The sequence below is a fragment of the Aythya ferina genome, assembly GCF_964211825.1.
Source record: "Aythya ferina genome assembly, chromosome: 2".
NCBI classification, from domain to species: domain Eukaryota; kingdom Metazoa; phylum Chordata; class Aves; order Anseriformes; family Anatidae; genus Aythya; species Aythya ferina.
The window spans coordinates 121,052,225-121,075,621 of record NC_140297.1 but is presented as its reverse complement, the minus strand read 5'-3'; the positions used below and the strand labels follow the sequence as shown (position 1 = coordinate 121,075,621).

The 23,397-nt window shown below is 37.3% G+C and overlaps 1 long non-coding RNA gene across 1 annotated transcript in view; it reads right to left on the bottom strand.

The window, feature by feature from the left end:
• LOC311430809 overlaps positions 1-23,397 on the bottom strand; it is a 68,736-nt gene that overhangs the window by 31,091 nt on the left and 14,248 nt on the right. Inside the window, exons 2-3 of the long non-coding RNA XR_014689039.1 lie at positions 12,136-12,320; positions 11,431-11,608 (exon numbers count right to left, since the gene is read on the bottom strand). This is a non-coding gene — a long non-coding RNA (uncharacterized lncRNA). The remainder of the gene's footprint in view (positions 1-11,430; positions 11,609-12,135; positions 12,321-23,397) is intronic.

Below are 23,397 nucleotides of genomic sequence, written 5' to 3'. Positions count from 1 at the left end.
TCCCCTACAGCTGCTTGAAGTTTAGTTCTTTACCTGTACTGGTATGCTCTGGCTGGGATTTAAAATTTTGTGACCCTGTGCTGGGCAAAGAAAACACAAATAAAAATTAGCTGCAAAAGCAAAGGATGTATTTCAGTCTTTGACATCCTTTTCTGACCCTTCCATGGAATTAGCTTCCAGAATGAGCAGTGGGATTGGATCTTACCCAGAGCTACAGCAACAATAGCAGTTCAATTCAGAAAAAAAATCTCTTCTCCCCCACACCCAAAGTGCTTCTGTCTCACACAAAGGATTACCAGACTTGGAATTTTCTTTGGAAAGACTCTTTACAGCTAAAAGGAAAATGCAATATTATTAAAGCATTTCATTTTCAGCACTAACTTTTACCCTTGTTTTTCTGTCTATTTGATTAAAAAGTGGAACATAAAATATGCTCAGCAGTGACTATGGCAGCAGACCAGAGCAATCTAAAGTCTTATTATTAAAATGAACTGATGATTGCACATTGGTAGGACCTCATTAACACTTTGATATTGGGCTCCACGTATTTCACCAAAATCAACACAACATGCCACGTAGTCAGTATAAGTAAGCAGAAAACTCATTCCTTTTCCTGCCTTGCAAAATTATCTTACACATGTTTACCCTGGAAGCAAGCATGACAGCACTCTGAAAGAGGCTCTGTCATGCTTTAGGTGGGGCTGTGGCCCCCAGTGCCATCGTGGTGTCCACACACAGCTCCCCTGCATAGAGAGCATCCAAAGCACAATCCTCTCCATTGGTCCAGACTAGATACAAGCACATTTTTTCTCTCTGGGGTGTTTTGTTCTAAGTAAATGTCCCTGGAGTATTGTAACAACAACAACAAATCTCCAAATGCTGAATTTTGTAAAGGGCATTTGCAGAAATGTGAGATTTAAGTATTCAAAACAATTCAAATACTGGCACATTTAGTTGGAGCACATAACAGCAAAGCAACTAGCCAGTCCGTTATTCTTACTGAAATTTTGAAGACACAAAAAAGACCTCAAAGACCCGGAGGAAAAGGATTTCATTATGGAATCTGTAGAGCTGCTTTTAAGATGCACTGATTACCATAAATACAGCAAGTAAATAGACCAGGCAATTTGCCTGTGATCTAATGAAAACAGGCAGCCAGCGTTGTGAGTTCACTGCATGTGCTGATAAAATTTTGCCTGATGTATCACTGAGCTGTTACAAAAGGAACTAAAATCTATCATTTAAATTAAATATTTTCCTTGCCTATGAGAAGAGGTTTTCCTAAGGAACTTTCTCAAGAACAGCAATCCAATTACCTATGTTGTGGGCTTTCCAGTGCTCAGTGAAGCAAAACAGTAAGGTTTTTCACTCAACAACACTGACCAAATCAATAAAAAAAAAAAAAAAAAAGAAAAGAAACAAAACAAAACAAAACAAAAAACAGAAGTGAAATCTGTTTTGGATTTGAAACAATAATACCAAAAAGAGAACACTTTGCTTTTCAGTGGAGTGTCTGCTTCTCTGTCTCCCAACAGGCTCTGGTTCTCAGGCACTGGTTTAATGTAATTCAGGTGGCACAGTTGAATCTGAAGTTAAGGCAGCCATCAAGTTTTATTGATTTCTTTTTGGTAAATGGTCTGCATGGCTCCTTGTACTGCACTTACTGAGTATTTTGGGATAACTTAGATACACTAAGTCAGAGAATTTTGGCTGAAATCTTTGAAATTCATGTGGTTTGCCAAAATGGTTGAATTAGAGAAGTCAAAAATAATTCTATAGTAAAAGTGAAAAGAGTTACAAAGTTTTTACAACTGGAATGAAACTCAAAAGTTATGTTCCTGTTGCTAAATGGACAGTTTGCAAGCCTATAGTCATCAAGCCTGTGCCAATTTTAATCTGATTTGCAATCTGCTTCTTCACCTTTCACAGATGACCCTTTCCACAGGCTTCAGAACCTGCTTTCTGTAGTCACTTTTCAAACAGCCTTCCCCATACACTGCATATTAAAGTTAGGAGACAAATGTTCACAGATATTTAGAATTTAATTAAATATATCCTAAATGTAACAACAATACAGTTCTGGAAGACAGACAATTCAAAGAAAGAAACTGGGAAAAAAATAAAAACTAGACTTCAATAACAGAGGTAGATTTGTTCTTGGTTTTGTTTTCTAAATGTTTACCTGCTTATTCCCTGAATCTGATTCTTACTTCATGCTAAAGGAATTAGAAAGGCTATGCTTGAATGGGGCTTCATGAGCTCTCATGCTCACTCTAATGCTCTGCTCAGAAGGCTGCGCTGTGATCTTATAATGGGCAGTAAAATGTTCCATTTCAAATTATAGGTCTACATCTTTCCTCTGTTACAGAGGACAGGACCCCAGGAAGAAATCAGTAAAGTGGAAGGAAGAAATCAGACCTGACTGACAAAAAAATTACTGCATGGTGGCAGAGAGACCACACATACTCTAAATCAATTAGGAGATCTCTAGTTCTGTGCTTGCTCCATAAGGGAGCAAACAGGGATTATAAAGGCTGCTGGGAGTGTGCTATGTAAGGCACTGTATAAACATGGAATAAGGACAGTCCTTGTCTTGGAGAGCTGGCCATAGAAGCAAACAGGAAAAGACAGCATTTTATAAAAGACAATGGTCATATAAATTACACTATATGTGGCTCGCTGTATATGGTTTGTGGATGAAAATCATTTGGTGAGGAAAGAGACTTTTCTGTGAAAAACATTAGTTGAATGAAAAGACTGAAGAAAAGCAGAACATATTCTGAAGGGCAGGTAATAAGTTGGGTAAGGAATAAAGGATAGTGTTCAAGGTGAGTGAGATGGAGAATTGAGGAGTAGGATGTTCTGGAAAAGGTGTAGCAGGGCAGACTGTAGGCATGATGAAGAGCTCAGTTCTCTGCTACAGAAGTTTCTACAGCCCCATCCTCTTGGCTGCTTCTTGCCCTCATTCACCTCCCACAGACATCTCCAGGGAAAATTAGCATTGCCCTACTCAAGTGCGTCCATGTTCACACCCCAGTGTGTGAACGCATACGTATACTCTACCCTGCAATCATCTGAGATCATGATGTCTGGAAAGAGGCAATCTTCATTAATCCTTATCTCTGCCCTCTGTCATTTGCTGTGGATTTGCTTTGATACATGATAATGTTGAAGATCATGATTCCTTTATACCTTTTTTAAATTTTTATTTTCTTTCAACTCTCCCAAGCTGAAACCAATATTGATAAAAGAATTTATATTTCCAGGAAGCACATTGCTTTCAGTCTACCACCAGACTTGTTGTTCCATTTCTGTCTAAATTCAAGGGAATACTTTCAGAGACCAGTACCCATCCTAAGGGCACTCATTCAGCACAAAAGGGCAAGTAGAATCAGACACCTGCTGCAAGCCATTATTACCTTAGTATGCTGAACATGAAGATATTGAAAAGGATGCAACAAAACAAACTGAAAGGAGCATGATCTTAGGATATGGCTAAGGTGAGTGGTGTCTCTAACTGGATTACATCTCTCCAGATTCCCTATGGATAATGCCAACCTATTGTTTAACTAGAAAAAAAAAAAAAATAAAATAAAAATTACCTGTTTTCAACTGCTCTTTAGGAGTACAAGCCCACACACTGCAGCTGTCTCTAGCTGGATGATCCATTGAGTGTGCCTACTTCAACATTTCTTCACTGACATTTTCAGTTGCAAGCCCTCAAACTTTGATTTCTCCTCATGTGGTTAAAGCAGACAGAGGAGAGGAAGAGTACAGGAAGCAATTTCCCAGCTCCCTGCACATACTACACTCAGAAAATGTCAGAACAAGTGTTGCTGATTAGTGCTTGAGACTGGAAATAGGTGTAGCTAAAAACTTGCTACTGCTCAGCAGGAGCAGGCAACATGTTTTGAAAAAATAAAATAAAATAAAATAAAATAAAATAAAATAAAATAAAATAAAATAAAATAAAATAAAATAAAATAAAATTAAATTAAATTAAATTAAATTAAATTAAATTAAAATATAGAAATATCATTCATGTAGACAACACTCAAATTGCTTTGGGGAAAAAGAACATAACAATCTCAAATATAGGATCACTTCTTCTAACATACCTCAAACTAGATTGCACAGCAAATATCATGGATGCACAGGGAACAATATGGGCTGAGGTTAGAAGGCTGCAAAATGCCACAGATGTCAAAGACGGAAGTTCTGACATGCAAGAGCTATGATATGTCCACACCTCTCTCTGTCCCTCAGTAGCCTCTCTGTCCCCTAAGCCATGTCTACTTCAGACTCTAAGCTCACTGATTGATCATATAGGAATTTAAAAATGAGGAAACCTTCCAGAGTGCTTAACGGTGGATAACTAATATGAAAAACTAATTTCCTCATTTGTAATAAACTAAGTACCTAGTTTGGGGAATAAGACTCAGGGTATGTAATAGGAGATGAGCTACCATTAACACCCTGTGTTTGTTGCATGAAACAACATTATTATTATTTTTCTTGGTAGACTGTAATGATTCTCCTGGAGAAGCTGGCAGCCCATGGCTTGGAAAGGTAGACTCTGCTGGATTAAAAACTGGCTGGATGGTTGGGCGTAGATAGGGGTAGTGAATGGAGTGAAATCCAGCTGGCAACCAATCACTAGGGGTGTTCCCCAGGACTTGGGTCTGGAACACAAGTCCTGTGAGGAGCAGCTGAGGAAACTGGGGCTGTTTAGTGTGAAGAGGAGGCTCAGGGTAGACGTTATTGTTCTCTACAACTACCTGAAAGGAAGGTGTAGGGAGCTGGGGGTTGGCCTCTTCTCACGAGTAACTAGTGATAGGACTAGAGGGAATGGCCTCAAGTTATAGGTACCTTAAAGGAGGCTGTAGTAACAAGTACTTTAAGGGAGGCTGTAGCGAGGTGGGGATTGGTCTATTCTGCCATGTGCCTGGTGACAAGACGAGGGGGAATGGACTAAAGTTGCGCCAGGGGTGTTTTAGGTTGGATATTAGGAAGAACTTCTTTACTGAAAGAGATGTTAGGCATTGGAATAGGCCACCCAGGGAAGTGGTTGAGTCACCATCCCTGGAGGTCCTTAAAAGATGTTTAGATTTAGAGCTTAGTGATATGGCTTAGTGGAGGACTTGTTAGTGTTAGGTCAGAAGTTGGACTCGGTGATCTTGGAGGTCTCTTGCAACCTAGATGATTCTGTGACTGTGATTCTGTGAAGTTGCACCAGGGGAAATTCAGGTTGGAAATTAGGGGACATTTCTTCTCAGAAAGAGCAGTCAGGCATCGGAACGGGTTGCCCAGGGCGGTGGTGGAGTCACCGTCCCTGGGAGTGTTCAAGGAAAGGTTGGATGTGGTGCTTAGAGAAGTGCTTTAGTGGGTGACATTGGTGGTAGGGTGATGGTTGGACCAGATATCTTGAAGGTCCTTTCCAACCTTAATGATTCAGTGATTCTATGATTGCTCAAAATACCTATCAACATTATAAATAGATGAAGATACTCCTGCTGTGGACCACATTTTTATTTAATAAAATGGTAAGGCACGTCAACAAAGAAAGTCATTTTTTGTTGTTGCTTCAGAAAGTGAAGCCTTTAAGTGCTTCCTTTTGTTTCAGATGATGAGATCCAAATGAGGCTGTTTCGGTTGATTTTATGGGACTGCTGGCAAACAAACAAACAAATAAATAAATACTTAAATAAATAAATAAAGGTAGTGCCTTTACCTTATTCTAAGTGTCATGTCTTTTTGAGATAGGACAATGTATTAAATTACTTAAGCAATTTTATGGCATCTAATCAGACAACTGAAAACGTCTTTGTATCTACTGTTAGTTTGCATAGACATTTAATATTTATATATCTTAAGGCACCATTACCAGAATAAATTAAATGAAATTCTAGCTTATTACCATAGCAATGGAAGTGTTACCTTTATTTTGGAAGGGCAGGGATTTCACTCAAGATACGTTTTTTTCAAATCATTAAGCTGTAATTGTCATTCATAAGAAGATCATTCAGCCGCATTTAAATACTTCTATTGGTATTTCATTTTGAGTTTAATTAATGCAAACATCTGCATATACCAGGACAAGTTAGATAAAGGTTAGGTTTTCCAATTTTATAAATATTTCACTATTACTATTTAGATAAACTATGAATAAAAGGAGATGATGTCATCAAAATTACAATTAGTCAAAGCAATGTGCTACTAAACCAAAGTTATTGGCTAAATACATATTCCTTTCTGCAAATGCTAAGTGAAACTAATGCTGTGTTGTACAAATTTTGCCAGGTATAAAAAATTAAAGATGTTTGAAAAGAAAAAGATTGTGTGATAGAATCTGATCAAAATACATGAGGAAAAAAATGGCAGATATTAAGGAGATTTTGGCCAGGAACTGAACTGGATCAGAACAAGAGAAATGTCACCAATTTTCAGGACTGCACTCTTGTGTCAGAAGGTCTTTTGGAGAAGTCATGTCTGGCACCTGAAGAGAGCATGAAGATACTGAATGCAAAGGAATAAATATATCTCAGAAGAAGTCCTATCCTTAAAAGACTTTATGTGGAGTAATAGATCTGTACACGTATCAAAAACAGTATTACATGCTAAATACATTTGGATGACTGAACATGATGGCTACAGTTTGCTTATCCTGTGATTTCATCTGTGTGTTCTTCCTAGAGAAGAGAGAAGTGCTGCATTCTCTTATCTTTTTGTCTCTGAATTAAAAAATAACTAGAGGGACATACATACAGAGGCAAGGACTTGCCACGTCATGGCTGTAGCAAACTTTAGTCTGTTCCCTACATTGTGCACTAAGTGTCTATGATTGTGGCTGGGCAACTCAGGAGGCAGCTCAGCAGGCACTGAATGGGTCAGGTCTGTGCCCTGTTCAGTGAAAATGAAGCCATTTTACTGGCACTCCTCAGTCACTGCAAGTATGAAGCTTAACTCAAAAGAATGGTCAATGTGGTCTGAAGTGTTTTCTCTGATATCCTTGACTGTGTCCATCATTTTAACAGATTTGACACTTCTCACTTTTCTGATGTGTTTTGCTAGCAATTTTTATAGTGCTTTACCTGCTATTGAAGTTGGATACAGTTCTGCAGTTACTTTAACACATTTATGGGAAAGAAAAATGTATTTTTAATGGGATTATTATTATATCTCCTCCTGGATCTCATCATATTTTTTTAAAATAGAATTGGCCTTCTGTATGCTAAATAAATTAGGGCTGATCAGTCTCTTGGCTTATTTTGAACTGGCCCAACAGAATTCTGTATTTGTCACTTCTGCAGCCTGATCACTTTAATAGGATTCTCAGTACTTTTTTTCTGATCTCCAGACTAGTCCATCTGATTGAAGATAATTAGCACTTCAACATTTTCTGCTTAAAATCCCAATCAGCTGGGATTAAACAGTGGCAGCCTGTGTAGTTCACTTTTTGGTTCACAGGCACAAAGAGAAAGAGCCTGGCTTGTCTGGAGATCTCTGCCTGGAGAGTTTCTTTTGCAGAAAAATGATCCTTCTGCAGAGTAGCTGAAAGCTCTTTGTGGCTCTTGCTCAACAAAAAATATTAAAGGACAGAAATATAATAATTGGTGCCAGTCAGTACGGTCTTTACAGAAAACAGGTTTTGTCAAACTTGATTTAATTCCTTGAGGAGACTACAAGTTTGGTCAATAAAGGTAACTGTAAATGTGTTACGCATTCTAAACTATTTGCCTCGGTGCCACATACATTTTGATAATGTTGAATTAGAGCAGGGCCAGTAAAATATATTTCATGTACATTAAGAGCCACCTAATAGACAGATTTTTAATCATTCTTTGGACTTTTTTTCCAGCAAGGTTCTCCTGGGAGCAACATTAGTCATGAATCTACCCAAAAACTATTGGTTGTGGTCTGAACAGAAGTATAGTTACAATTTATAAAATATAAAATACATGCTGCATCCGCAAATTGGCCTGGTGAAGATCAGGAAGCAATGAAATCAGTTTGAACTGTATTTTTGTACCATTTAAGGCAAAGTGTTATGTCTAGAAGTAGTGAATGAAGGGCTAGAGAGTGGGAACTCTATTTTGGAAACCAGTGACTTCAGGGTAATAGTGAATAAGCAATTTAAAATAAGCTGCCTGAAAAAATTGTTAAAAGCCTATCAATAGCCCTAATATGACTCGTCTTAAATATGTCCTGTGTCACCACTTTAATTTACCCTACCTATGGTTTTCTGTCAGTGTTGAACTTCATGCCTCATTTGGATAAAGAAGCAATAGCTAAGATAAAAATCTCAGGAACTAGAATTTAATTTCTTTTTTAGGACATTTATGAAAATTTGGGCCTAAGCATCCCCTTGTCCTGAAACATCTGAGACACATGCTAGTTTACTAAAAACACACCAGTAATTTATGGCATGTCCACATTCCACTGAAATTACAGACAAAATTACTATAGGAATCTCTTTCTATAAACTCCCCAACAAGCTTGAAATGAGCACTCTAAACTAATCTTTTTAATTGCTCAAGCCACAAGCCATAATCACATAATTCCTTCTGATTACCAAAGCAGACTGGACTATTAAAAACTATGCATTGCAATTTGAATAGATTAGCCTTTAGGATATATTAACATCAATTTTCATATGATATTAGCTAATAAATTATTCTAGCAAAAGAGTTCAAATTCTAATTATCAGCTAGTCATTATGTGTGTCCAGTTAGTTATATCAGGCAGTGCTGGAGGGAAGGAAGTTTGTGAGTAACTTGTCAGCAAAATACAGCTGTGAAAGCAACACCATCACTGTCTTACAGGATTTCTGTTTCAAATTCATACTAAGATGTCAAACATATCCACGAGCTGAAAACGAATCAAAGTCCTGTTGTGTTAAGCCAAATATATGCAGATGACAGGAACAAATCATTACCTAGAGTTTCTACAGCAATTGCATAAGAACAGTTTCACCCACTGTTTTAAAAACAGTGTTTATACATTTCATGGTCACAGCTAAGCAGATCAGAATTAGTACACCCTGAAGGTGTGCCTCTCTCTGTGGGAGACAGTGCATGATCTACAACCATGAAGGTAATGAAAAATTACTTTGTACATGTTGAAAAGGACTGCTTCCGTGTAATAGATTTTACTGCAAATGAAAGACCACAAGAACATTTCATAACGTCATACCTGTCCCTCCAAACCCAACCAGCTCTTTCAGTTACAAAATAGTGAATATTAGCAGACTTAGAAACACACCCACAGATGGAAAATGTAGCCTCACATTGTATGGAAGGGGAACATGTCCCTCACTATGTTTCCTGGTTTCCCTCACAGATTCAAAGCATGCCTGTAGGCAAGTTTAAAATTATGTGTTATCTTCATTTGTCCTTCACTATTGATGCAAAAAAGAGTTTGCTTTTCCTGCATAGACATAGACTGAGGTGGCAAGACAAAAACAGACATCTCTAGCAACATATTCACATTCATTGATTTAGACTGTTTCAGAACCCTTCAGTGGAAATATTCAAAATATTTTTTTCTCCCATATTCTTCACTTGAAAAATCAACATATATTTTAAAAATATGTTATTCCTGATGGTATGCCTTGAATGCAAGCTTACTTACACACCGAACAAAGAGGCAACTAAGCAATAAGAAAGTGTTCCTTTTTTATCCCCACCCTGTTTCAATTTGTTCTTTCTATCATCAGGAGTGGTTTGGGGGTGTTTTGTTGGTGGTGGTTTTTAGGTGTTCTTTTTTTTCTTTTTTCTTCCTCAGGGCAGAAACAAATGTCTCTGTTGATCAGCTAATCAAAGACCCTGAGATTTCTCCCTCATCCCCCCTTGCCCAAGGAAACAAAAAAAAAAAAAAAAAAAAAAAAAAAGCTGTCTAATTCACTGATGTGAATTTCAGAATTTCATCAAAGATTCAGCTTTGCACATCCTGATTAGGAACAATCAACTGATGACTGGCAAAAGTTCAGCTTAAGCAATACTGGTTATTGCATATTATATCAAGTTAGGATTCAAAACAACAGCAAACATAGAGATTGTTCTTGCTCTTCCCTGCTTCATAGGGTTACCTGTATCTCAGAAAGAGGAAAAAGAGATGAATTGTCTGCTTACTGTCATTATATTCAATTGTCTGCTTAGTGTCATTATATTCAAGGCGTTATATGATGTGATTTGGTAATTTCCTTTTCTTTCAATTGAAGAAAGAAGACCAAGGTAGTACCTTTGCTGCAAACCATTGATATTTTCACCATTACCAGCTTTTCAAGAGTTCAGGGTCCATAGCACAATGCTCTCACCTTGGTGACCCTCAAAAAGGACTTGATCCTGTCCTGAAAATACTTAAGTGTTATCGTGCCTCATCTCAACCTGTGCATTATTCCTATTTGTACAGTTAAAAAAAATACACTTGATAGTTGATAGGCAATATTAAATTTGAGTTGTAGTATACATGTACAAGGAACCACCAGGCAGAAGAGAAACTTAACCTGTGGATGTATTTTTTCTTTCCTTACAGTGCACTGTGAGAGCAATTGTTAATGCATTCAGTTTATTAGATGAATAGGAAATGGTTCTGGTTATCAGTCCCAGTGGTCGCTGGTGTTTCTAATGGAGACAGCCATGATAAAGCCATAGGCTTTAAATCTTCCTTTATGATTAAATTAAAAATCACAGAAGTTTGGAAAATGCAATATATGTACCATGTCAAGATAGAAAGTTATCAATGACCCCAAAAAGGATTCAGTTTAGCCAAACTGTTTTCCAAGATATGGCAGAAAGTTTTGTTTAAAGATTGTATTCCAAACACAAGACTCTGCAAGCATTCTAAGAGATCACTAGCTGAGCAAAACAGAGCTAGGGACTGCCAGACAGACAGATATAAGGTATATATAGTCTTATATTCCTCTATATTCTTCCCTAAATTTTGTATTATACAGTTAGGAAGTAGACAACAGTAAATAAATTCTTCCTTCATTCTTAATTTCTAGAGTTAAGGGTTTAATGTCTTGAGTTAGGGGTTATTTTATAGTGTCTGGTAAAAAAAAAAAAAAAAAAAAAAAAAAAAAAAAAAGTATTCCACTTTTCTGTTTTCCATTTTCTCCAACATCAAAAAAGAATACTTGAGATTATCTAAGAGAGAGAGAGAGAGAGAAGGAAAAGGGAAAGGGAAAGAGAAAGGGAAAGGGAAAGGGAAAGGGAAAGGGAAAGGGAAAGGGAAAGAAGGAAAGAAGGAAGAAAGAAAAACAACATAAAGTATTTAAAAAGCAGGCAATAAAGGTTAGAGTATTCTAATCCTTTGTCTTAACTCCTTCAATTTGAAAGGAGCCTTTTATCATTTGACAAACCTAGCTACTCTTCCTGACAAATCAATAGAGACATTATGTTTGAGTAAAATATAAAAGAATTTTCTCACCATTCTAATGTCTTTTTTTCAGTCAGTCTGAAACCTCTTTAATATTCAGTGCAGAAGACAGCTATCAAAAAATAGACAGTAATGATGATGATTTTATTGATTTTGACTTGCAAAGAAGGCTCAGATGGGACTAACAAGTAATTTCTTCTTCTTCAGCAAAATCTTTGTACGAAATCATCTGTCAAAAAAAAATATGCATTTGTGGTGTCACATCTCATACTTTTTTGTATTAATTACATTCTAGCTATTGTAAACTGTAGTGCCACGTACCTGACTCCTCTACTTGTGTATTTATGCATAGGTGAATCTTCTAACTAATTCAAATCAACTCAGTTCCTCCAATTGTCACCAGAATATAAAAAATATATAGATTTTGTTTGCCTCTAAATTAAACTCCTAATCTGAGACTTGAAATTTATTATGCACTTTTTCATGTAGCTCAGTTTTTAGATACAGAATGATCTCATTCATACTGCTGCAGAGATTAGAATGATTTGTATTGAATTAGTTTCCCTGTTCATAGATAAATGCACATGCAGACATTTGGAGAAGACAATTTTTTAATGCAAAATACTGCACAACATAAATATGTTATATTCACAGGAGACATTCTCCAGTAGAACTTACAGGAACATTATTATTTCATCGGTATTCTTGTATGCTGTATTACTCATTCTTTGGAACAACACTAAACTGAACACTCACCACCAGAATAAAGGTTATGCAGTGTGAGATGATCCCAGTGGATGGACCATTGTTATTTCAGCAGTACTTAGCAAAGAGAAAGTAGAGTGTCTTTCTAAAACTCCCCAAAGCCAAACTCCAATAGCATGGCAAATTATATTTTCTAGCAATTTCTCCCACTTCTTTTCTTCAGTTCAGTTACTGACCTGAATAGAACATACAAAATATACAGGCCTTTTAACAATACTCCTTTTATTCTGAGGGCATTCTCTCGGAATTCATATAATATGCATTCACACTGCTTCCATCATGTTCTGAATCAAATGCCACTAAGAATGATGTATTTTTTCCTGAATTTCTATTTCAATACTGATAATGGTAAGAAACTACATTCCCTTTAATTTAGGGGGAATCAGCCCACAAAACTGTTAAAAGAATGTAGACAGATAAAAGAATCACCAGAAAATTTGTGGAAGAAAAAAAAATCATACCACCACCAACAAAGAAACAAAGAAGCAAGCAAAACCCCTAGAACTAGTAATAGAGTTGTTTGAACTGAGGTCTCGTAATAGTTGGAGAAATACAACCTATCAATACTCTCAGTGGCTTCCAATTCAACTGAGTAAGAACTTTGGTTCCTTTACTATCACGGGACTCTTCAGAAAGTGAAACAAAGATTGCATGGATTTTAAGACCTCTGCACTTGCCTTTAGGGATATAATTTACCTTAATCTTAAATTCACCTCGACAAGGTACTGGGATTAAAAACAAAACAACAACAACAACAAAACCTCTAAAACTCTTTCTCAAGAAAAGTGTATTGTATACTAAAAATTTTCCATGCTTAGAGGGTTAGAAAAAATGTATTTCTTCTTCCTGATATTTCTATAAAATACAGTCAGCACATTTAAGGGATTTCTCCTTATCAGTAAAGAACCAGAGTAAGGTATACAGCAGTCTTCAAAGTGATTTTGTAACACAAGAGTGAAAGCTGTGATTACATCTACACCTTAATGTGCCAATGCATAATCTTTCATAGTTCATTGATGAGTCTAAAGAGTTGATTTTACATGCATTTTTAAACATACCTACTTTAGAAAAGGTTTTCACTTATGCGATGAATTAATTCTTTATAAGCAATAGTACCAGTCATTTCTACTTAAGGACTAGGAAAGAATAGTAAGTGAAAGATAATACACTTTTCTATTATTTGGGGGGAAGTGGAAAAGGTGGAGAAAAAAAGAGAGAGAGAGAGAGGGAGGGAGGGAAGGAGAGGGAGAGAGGGGGAGAGAGAGGGAGAGAGAGATGTATTCATTGCTTTCTAAGGGCCTTTATTCATTTAAGACTTCCTGGACCATTTAATGGACCATTTAGATATTTTTCTTTAGTCTTGCTTCTGCTTCTCAGGAGCCATTTGTAGCCCAGTAGCCAGACAATCATTTTTCTTTCAAGGTGATGTAATCAAAACATTACAGCTTCTGTCTTCTGCAGGCAAGGGAGTCTCTAATACAGCAGACATGTTTGAGGTCAATGTATAGTTCAATATTGTAACTTTTTCCTTCTCATCATTCCTACCAAAGTTACACACTCTCTTATTCTACTCCTGTTTCCTAACAATACTCCCATTCAATTACTCCATTTCTTTAAAAAATGAGGTTTCTAAGAAGCTATCATACCATGGCTTACAGGCCTAAAGGACCAGTCTGCCAATCAAATGCATATTTGCACAACAGCTCTTCCCCAGCCAAGCCCAAATGCCTGATTAAATAAATCCCTAACTGAAAAATAACTGAAGCAAATTCAGTCTGAAAGTTACTGGAAAAACACTTCATAAGGCACTGACACCACCACGCTTACTGTCATTTCTGTGAGTAAAACTGCACTTGTAAGTAAAAGCATTTCCAGTTGCCCAGGAGCAACTGAAGAATACATCTGTTCATAGCTCTTCTTTCATATCTTCAGATAAACCTGTATTGCATCACTTTGTTGCATGCCTCTCCTCTATGGTGAGTGGCAAAGCCCCAGGGGCAGCTAGCTTTGCCTCATGCCTCAGAGGACAAGACAATTAATCTCTTTTATATGGCCTGAGTACATGACCTGAGGATAGACTTTCCTTCCAAAATGTCTCAATTTTAAAGGTGTCTCCTAAATTACCTTAAAAAATGGAAAATAAAGTATTAACAGCTTTGATCAGCAGATATTATATTATTCAATTTAATATATTATTTATATTATTAAAAAAAAAGAAAAAGAAAAAGAAAAACAACTTTCTAAAACAAGTCCTTCTGATTCTACAACCCACAGAATTTAAAAAAAAAAAAAAAAAAAGCTTCTGTTCTTTCTCTCTCTAAAGCAACATGGAAAACAAATATAACAGGTGCTTAACTAATGGGGCATATTTTTTTTTTATTTTCCAAGGGAATCCATGTACTAGATTAATAGATATCAGATTTATCAAAAATTAAGAGAGAAAAATACTGTGTGTATACATGTATATATATATATATATATATATATATATATATATATATATATATATATATAAATCCTTTTCTCTGGTATGTGTCTTGAATGCCAAAATCATAGTTTCTATTATTTTACCGCTTTGTAAAATTAACTATTGTCTTTACTAGTTTAAGGATTATTCTAGCAAATGGTTTAATTATGTTTATACCTAAAAAACAATATGTTAGGGATCACATGTGCCTCTGTGAAGAATTTTAATCATATAACCCTCTCTCATGGATTCTGTGTGGTCCTTTGATGACACATGACATTAATACCACAAGGTATTAACTAGTTTTCATTTCATCAGATTGACAGTCTGAAATAGAAGTGTGTTTTCCATTTGGTTTGTCAATTACTGTACCAGTATATGCCTTCAGCAACAGTGAACTTTAAATTGCATCTTTTCTAAATAAGATACAATATGAAAGAAAAAGACAAAAACATGAAAATCCTAATAAATCATGTGGCACAACAGCTAAAAGCAAATACAGCATTAAAAGATAAGCCACCATCAATAACAAAGGGTTTTTTAACAATTTCTTTTCTATTTTTTGTTCATTTTCTTCTTTCAGTAATGAAGGAATATAAGTCATGAGTCCTGGCTCAGACTGGCTAAGATGCTCTGGAAATTAAATGAAATGAAATCCAGTGCAATAGCTGAATCTGTGTGTCTGCCTTTGTCTTTAAAGGCACTGATGCTAAAGCAAGGTCCACCTGGGCATAATATTTTTTTTTTCCTGTTAGAAGCTGAAATAACAATTTGATAGGACCTTAGAGGGGTTTATGCTCTCTTTGAAGGATTTCTTCGGTTATTCCCTCTCTCTTCAGGGAACAGTTTCCTCCTCACTGTTTCTCTATGTTTTCCTTTACATTTCTTCACTAGTGGGACTCTTCACATGGGAAGGACTTCAGAGGTGAGGCCACCCTTAAGGGGGGAAAAAAGTCTGAGTTCACTCCTTTGGAGGAAGTCAGAGGCACCCTGAGGCACATACTGGCAAAACCAAGGTGGTAGTCTCTTTGGGGTCCCTTCCCATGGTCTTTGATTACATCTTCTTTTTAAATTCTGGGGTACTTTGTGGATGGATGCTCATTGGAAAGGCATCAGGCAAGGTGTGCTCTTTATAAAATACATCTTAATGGGGCTGTAATTCTGAGTAATTAACTTTCCTCCTTTGGCTCCTCATTTCTCTGAGGTGCTGTATCACCAAGCAACACAGTTGTTCCCATCAGCCTGCAGTTGAAGAGTCTCAGACTCTTCACTCAGTCTGGCAGGGAACTTCTTGAAGACAACACAGGCAGTGCTGGGGCTTTTCCGGCTGTCCTTGCTTGATACAAGCTTTCCTTAAACTTCATCTACCATTGCTACCTTTTCCTCCTGTTCATGAGAATTAAACTCATCTACCTAAAATGGAACAAATGAAGACATTAGCTTTGTATAAATAAATAAATAAATATATATATATATATATTATATATATATATATATCTTTGGAACCAATATCAGACTAAGTCAACTGTAGCGGAATGTAATGTAAGTGTATTTACTTAAATCTCATTGCTATACACACTTGAATGAATATTGCAAATGTGACACTTTCTTGGGATCACCGTCTTCACAGACATCAAAAAACAGAATGTAAATGGAATACTTGATGTTGCATGTCATTTCACAGAAGCCATTCTAGCTAGGAAAAGCTAAGGAAAATTAGATTCCCCAGCATTTAATGGGATGAAAATAGCTGTGAATGAAGTAAGACATTAATTGTTTTATCAGCGAGTTCAGAAAAACTGTTATTAGCTCTGTAAGACTGCCTTTGCATTTTGCAGGAAGCCTTAGGATACTTTAAGCAGTTCATCTTCAGAACTGCCCTTCTATGAAGGACAATTTTTTAATGAGAAACTGTGACATATTAGAATTGCACTTGTTCACAGTATGTGGGAGATAGATGATTCCTAAATAGCAAAAAATAACTACTGGCTAAAAGATAAATTTGAATATCTAGTGGATTGGAGGGGAATTATTCCTGTACAGTAAGGTTTCCAGTACTTTCTTGCTGTATTTCATGGCTTATTGCATTATCTTGAAGAAGACTTACAAAACAACTCAGTTTCTCAGAGGCCAATTTTTTCACAGAGTATCTAATAAAGAGGGAAAATATCAGAGCAGATGACTGCACATTCTGCTTCTCTCTCCAGAAGGTCAGGGACAGGCAGTGAAGGGTGCCTGTTGCTTGCCATTTTTCTCACAGCTGACTTGGCCCGCCTTAGGTTTGGTTGTGTGCTCCTTCAAAACAAAAGCTCTCTGAGTCATTACTCAGTCAGCATGACTATTTTATTTGCAGGCAGAACACCCCTCTGGTTTCACTTGTGCCGTTTGCTGAGCAAAGGAAGAGACAAGACATCCAGTTGCAGCCATTACTCCAGCAGTACTGCAGGGGGCTTTCCTGCGTACCAAATATCTTCATGCGTTTGTCACAATGTGCTCTATTCAAGGAAAAATTTTCCCTACCAGCCTCAGAGTTTTGATATTTGAATGTCCGTTTTGATATTTGATGGTCCTTTGCTTCTGTCCCAGTTCCCTGTTTGTTGTTGTTGTTGTTTCTTTTTTCTTTGTTGTTGTTGTTGTTTGTTTGTTTGTTTTTCATATTACCATTTCAGACAGTGATTGCAACATATACAATGTTGCCTGGTATTACAAAGTAGGCTTTTTTTCCTTCCTTTGTAGAAATTGAAGGGCAACCTTAGGAAACTGCTGGTTGATTTTTATTTGTTTATTTTATTTTTACCAAGCCACTGTAGTAATCAGTTCCACATATTTCATTAAAGTATTTGAACAGGTAGAGAATGCTTGACTGATCAGTACTTATGGCAACATATAGCAACCTGTTTTGAGTAAGCTCTGGAGGTATGATGGTCAGTGACTGAAAGGAACAAAGGAAAAGCAGGATTCATGCAGAAAGCCCAAATATCTGGAAGAGTCAAGAAAAATCACTTTTATCTCTTCCTTAGTTGTTTGTTTCTTATATTTCTCTTCTGCTCTGCTTCAAATAACATAGAATTTCCAATAACCTTTTTAAAGATGCTATTAGACTCAGAAGAAAAACACAAAAGCTCTGTGGCCCCAAGACAAATGCATACCATTTCAGAGGAAAACATGTTTTGATCAGTAAGACATAACTACAACTGAATTTAAATGCATCATTTTGCTTTTTGCTTTTGCTTTATTTTATTTTATTATTATCTTTTTTAACAACAGTGCATACCTACCCATCCTTGATTTTTGAAATTCAGCTTCGGAAAGAAAATTAATTTTGTTGCTTCTTTGGCTTCTGAATATGTTCCTCTAATATCTGAGCCACAGAATATCACTCAAAGAGCTTAGCAAGGCTCAAAATGAATGAGATTTATAATAGCATCACCTTCAAGGATAGGCTGCAAGCCTGTGAAGCATACAAAGTTTTATGGTTTCAGATAAAAGTTAATTCCTAAATACCAGGAGCTGAAGAGCAACTTCTCTCATAATACAATGCCAAGAGCCAGGCAGAGAAGAACAATTCTGCTTCATGATGACTTGGGAGGTTTTGGACTTTGTTTTCATCTTTCACTGGAATGAAAATGAAACATCTCCTGTATTTTCACAAAGCAGAGTTGTGCTAATACAAGAACACTTTTTTCCCCCCTCAAATTCAGATCATTTTTTCTCTCTTGTTTTCTCCCCAGAGATGACCAGAAAGGCTACCCTAAGTATAAGAAACCAGAAAACTTCCAAGTCATTAAGCCCCTAAGTGACACAGTGTTTACACACACACATGTGCAAAGACTCATGACAAACAGCACAACAAAGCAGCAGCAGCATTCACCAGCAGAAGTAATGCTATCTGGTTGCTGTGAAGACTCTTGCAGCAAGGCAACAGATGCTGGCCACTTTCTGGAAAAGGGGCTGGGACTGTGCAGTGGGAGCCATTTCTTGGTCTCTAAATACCAGAGCAGCTAAAGACACATGAGAAAGCTCCTGACTCTGGAGCATTTTGTTTCTCTTTGGGAGATGCTATTCTCCACGTGCTCATGGATGGATGCAGCCCCATGGTACAGGGAAGTGGTGCCAAATGGCCACGTGCACTCCACCAGGTGACACAGAGCACTTGGCCCCAGTGCTGCAAGCACTGCAGTGATACCTTCCCTTCAGCCACACACCATGTGCTGAGCACCTCTGCTGGCTCTGGGACATCCAGAGCTCAGATAGGACACGTCACATGAAGCAGACCAACTGCAATGTTTCATTAGCAATTTAAAAAGAGCATCTCACTAGTTTTTCTCTTTTGGGCTTTGTTTCTTAATTTATTTGCTTGCCTATGTCTCTGCTAGGATTTCTTCCCCCCTCCCCCCAAGATTTAATATGACCATTGGTTTGGCTTCATGAATGACAGAAACAGCATCAAAAAATAAGAGAAGAGCCCAGTTCTGGAAAGGATTAGACAGCATGAAGCCCAAAACAGCTGCTTTTCCATGAGGCCTCCTCTGCCCAAGCACTCCCTGCTGCTGGGCCACCAGTGGCGAAGAACAAACAGATCTGACAATGGGGAGAAAATTTAGGGACAGGGAAGTGGGGAGAGGGGATGTTTGTGCCACCACAGGGGATGTTTGTGCCACCACAGCCTTTGTGAACATACGCAGCATGGATCCAGAGGGTCAGGGCAGCCAGAAGAGTCATTGTGGAGACCTGTTTCAGATTGACCTGGTTTCTTTGCCAAAAAAAAAGCACAACAGTTTGAGTCACAAACCTGGCCCAAACAGTCTGTACAAAACACCTTTCTACTCCCATCACCATCAGACTCATGATTTATATAGATACAGATATAAAGTTTTAAATAGGCATATGTTTTGGGTGAGCAATCCCCTCTGAACATAAGAACTAGGGGATCTTTCTACTTATTGTGTAATGGCTTCATTGTGTACATCTCTATGTTGCTATTTTGAGGTAACTTTAAAAAGCAAATGACAAAATGGTGGGGGCCACAGTGCTAGATTCAGGGAACAGCTGGATTTTGTTATATTGGCTTTTAGACAGCTATTGTTGTGCCATTTTTCCACCCAGCTCTTCTGAGAAATGCTGAAAGAAATTGTATGTGGAACCTAATGCAAGGGTCAGTCTAATTCAGAATAGCACAGTAGATAAAACAGAAGAAAATATTACTTTGTTTGCTTGGCACAACCTGTATGTTCAGGGAGAGAGGGAACATAACAGAAAAATAATATGACTAGGAAGACATAATTTTGCAAGTAATAAAGTTTTAATACATTCTTTTGTGTTATGCAGCAAACAAGGGAGAAAAAGAGGGGGTAGGAGATCTTTGAGTCACAAACCTTTGAGACACAGAGTTCTGTGTCTCTGCCCCTATAGGGGCAGGATTCCTCAGCCAGATGGCCCTGGAAACACCAAGAAATGAGGTGACAACTCAGTGTTCATGACATGATATGGGAGTCTTACATTACAAAAGAGGACCTGTAACTGGAAGAGGGCCTCGACGATCCCAGTCTCGAAGACTCGCAGTTGGGCAGCTCTACATATGTAGTGACCAAACCATTCCAAACCTAGGGTCTTCTCTGGTGGGAGGGCTCCCCTCACAACCCTTTGGAAACAGGGTAAAATATCACTTCATTTTCTGTAACATTCAAACCACTGCTAGTGGATCTGAAGAAAAGTATGGAAACAAGTTTTTGTCACTTGGACAAAAAAGCACAGCCTCTGGGATTTTGGGCTTAGCAGGTAGCAACCTTCTTCAGCTGGTCATTTTCTTGCAGAGAGGGAGCAGGTTGGCAGCTGAATGCAACAAATATCTCTTGAAGAAAATGTAGTCATGAGCAACAAGTAACATTTTTTTTATATGTGGTAAATATTATGATGGCGTATGTAATCCAGTACAGGCATTTTCTTTCTCTTTTTTGACTAATAGAAATTCATGGAACAATAAGTGTTTCAGGGAAAACTGACGTATTTCTAAAAATTGAGTTAAATTTCATTACAATTTCAGCCAATGAAGTGTATTTATAAAATTTTATTTCAAGTGGTTTTGAGCATTTCAAGTAAGAAACATCTAAGTGTTTAATACCTATGTTTTTAATTTCTTGTTTTACATTTTCACTTTGAACAGAATATTTTATTTTCATTAAAAATGTCCTGAATTAAGAAAAGTCTTTAAGATGAGAAATCTTTCTATGTTTGGATTTGGGCCATTTATTCAACCCGTATTCTAAGATCTCACCAAATTTCATCAAATTGATGATCAAAAATTCACCAATATTTCATCAAATTGATGAAATATTGGAACAATTTTTATTTTACCTGTTATTAAAATTCACAGATCAAGCATAGCCTTAATACTTGCAAACATCAGTACATGACCTCTAGAAGATATTTGGATGATTTCACGAAAATATAACCTTCCATATCAAAACTGGTAGTACTTTAAGTACATTAAGTACATTAAGTACAAGATATAGAAGAGCCAAAAATACGTATCTGGGATTGTTAGGTTCTGTGATAAAAGCTTTTCTGCACTCCCACAGTGGAGCAGAGAGAGAGAATAGCAGGAGGGAGCCACTGAGGCATCAGAGGGACACCCTGTCTGATCCCCTGTCAGTGCTATTGCAGGAGGGAACCCCCTGTTGGACTACTGCCTTGGGACCTGAGAAACAAGGAAAGAGCATTTTGAGATTGCACAAGACTTACAATGGGATGTTTAAGGAAAGAACCAGAGGCAGGGAAGGGGACGGATCTAGGTGATTTGGTGATCAAAAAAATGGAAGGACAAAGGGATGAAAAGGGCTAGTTGCCTACCAGTGTGAGCAAAAACAAATGCTAGCCACTGCGGTGGGACCAGGGGTCAGATAACCATGTGTCTGTGGTGCCACTTAGGTCAGCAGACTGATATGTAAGGGGAGATGCTGGTCACACTTCATCTAGCTGCTGGAGGTATCCACATTGTATATATATGCATATATGTTTATTTATTTATTTATTTAGCTAGCTAGCTAGCTAGCTAGTAGACCTCCATCCTGCTAAGCCAGAAAAGGGAGAAGGATGAAGTTACTGGTGCTGTCTGTGTTCACATGAGTGCTCTGTGTGTCTGTCAGCGTTGATCTGTGTGGACATATGGATATATGCAATGTACAAGTGGGATATGTGTTCATGTGCTTACTGCGAATACATGCTCAGCCTTGCTACTGGTTGGACCTGGGAGCATGGAGCTGTGGCAGCCTCACTTCCATCAAGCAGTCAGATCCTGCCCAACTACCCTAACATAGATAACTTGGGAAACAGTTGTAAAAACAGTTGTATTAACAGATTAAAAAAAAAAAAAAAAAAAAAAAAAGTGCTGATATTTTCCCCGTATTTTTAATTCATATTAAATTCTTTATATTAGGCAACCATATATGTTCCATCCTAAAGAGACAAATTCCAGATTCTTGGAAAAAATAATCATCAAAAATATATGTTATCTAACATTGCGAGGCTGTTCCCCAAACTATCATTGTCTTGTGGTATGTTGAGAAATAGATTGTGCAAAACTTAAAAAAAAATAAATAAATAAAAATAAAAATAATAAAAAAGATCAGTCTGAAAATCATGTCATTTTATTTTGCCTGCCCCCCTTTTATTTTGTTCCACCCTGCACTTAAATCTTTTCTCTCCAAGTGGGACCAATTACAGAACCAGTTTTGTAAAGGTGAAACAGCATTTGGCATTAAGGCAAAGGTACATGATCTAGCCACACACATACACTGTAGCAACTGGAGGCATCCAGCTCTCTAGCTTTACAACATGACTTTTCCCCCCCAGGAAAGCCAATTGCTCTGTTATGGTTTCAAAAATAGGAACAGAGTTCACCTTGTCTTTGTGAAATGTGCTCAGTACTCTTTATCAGTTTAATCCCCCTGAGCTATACTGTATAAGCAATAATGTTACATGATTGCAGGAGAAAAACAAGGCTTCAGGTAATGGGAAATGTGATGATGTTTCCTCTTCCACCTGCTCCAGGAATATTTAGAGGAAACAAAAACTTGAGAAATGTTTGAGCTCTGCCCAGGTGATTGATGAACAGGTTTCTGACTGCTGTGTTGACATTCACTGGGCTTTCATCAGTGCAGTTTTAAAAAAATAAAAGAGTGAGGAAAAAAGAAGCCAGAGATTTTCATCCTCTGACAGTGAGTCTGGCTTGTTTGTGCCTGAAGTCCTGGAGCATTGTTTTAAGATGCCCAGGACAGAAACAAAACAGCATATTTATATTGGAGAACAGTCAATACCTGAATTTACATCACAGGCTTTTGTTCTTAATTAGGTCTTTCCCATATTTAATTAAATTCATCCATTTTCCTATGGGAAATATCCACTGACATTTCCTCTTCCACTGTCGCAGAAAGGGAGATTAACAGTGAAAGATTAGCCACTAACCTAAGGATATGCAATTCATCTGTTCTGAAGAAAAAGAAATCACTTTCAACTGAATGCATATTTTTATTCTATTTTTTAATCCGTCAAACTGATAGACTCACTTAGAATTTCATTTTCCAGACACAAACACCCCTCCCAAGTATAATTTCTCCAATTATTCAGAAAACAAAATAAAACGTGAGTATGGTTAAACCAAAGTCACCTATGTGGGCTGACATAACTGAACACTGTGCTTGTTACACCCAAGGTAAAGAAGACCATGTATCAAGGTAAAGAAGACCATGTGGCAGACTATATTTTGCTCACAATGTGAAAAGGGAATG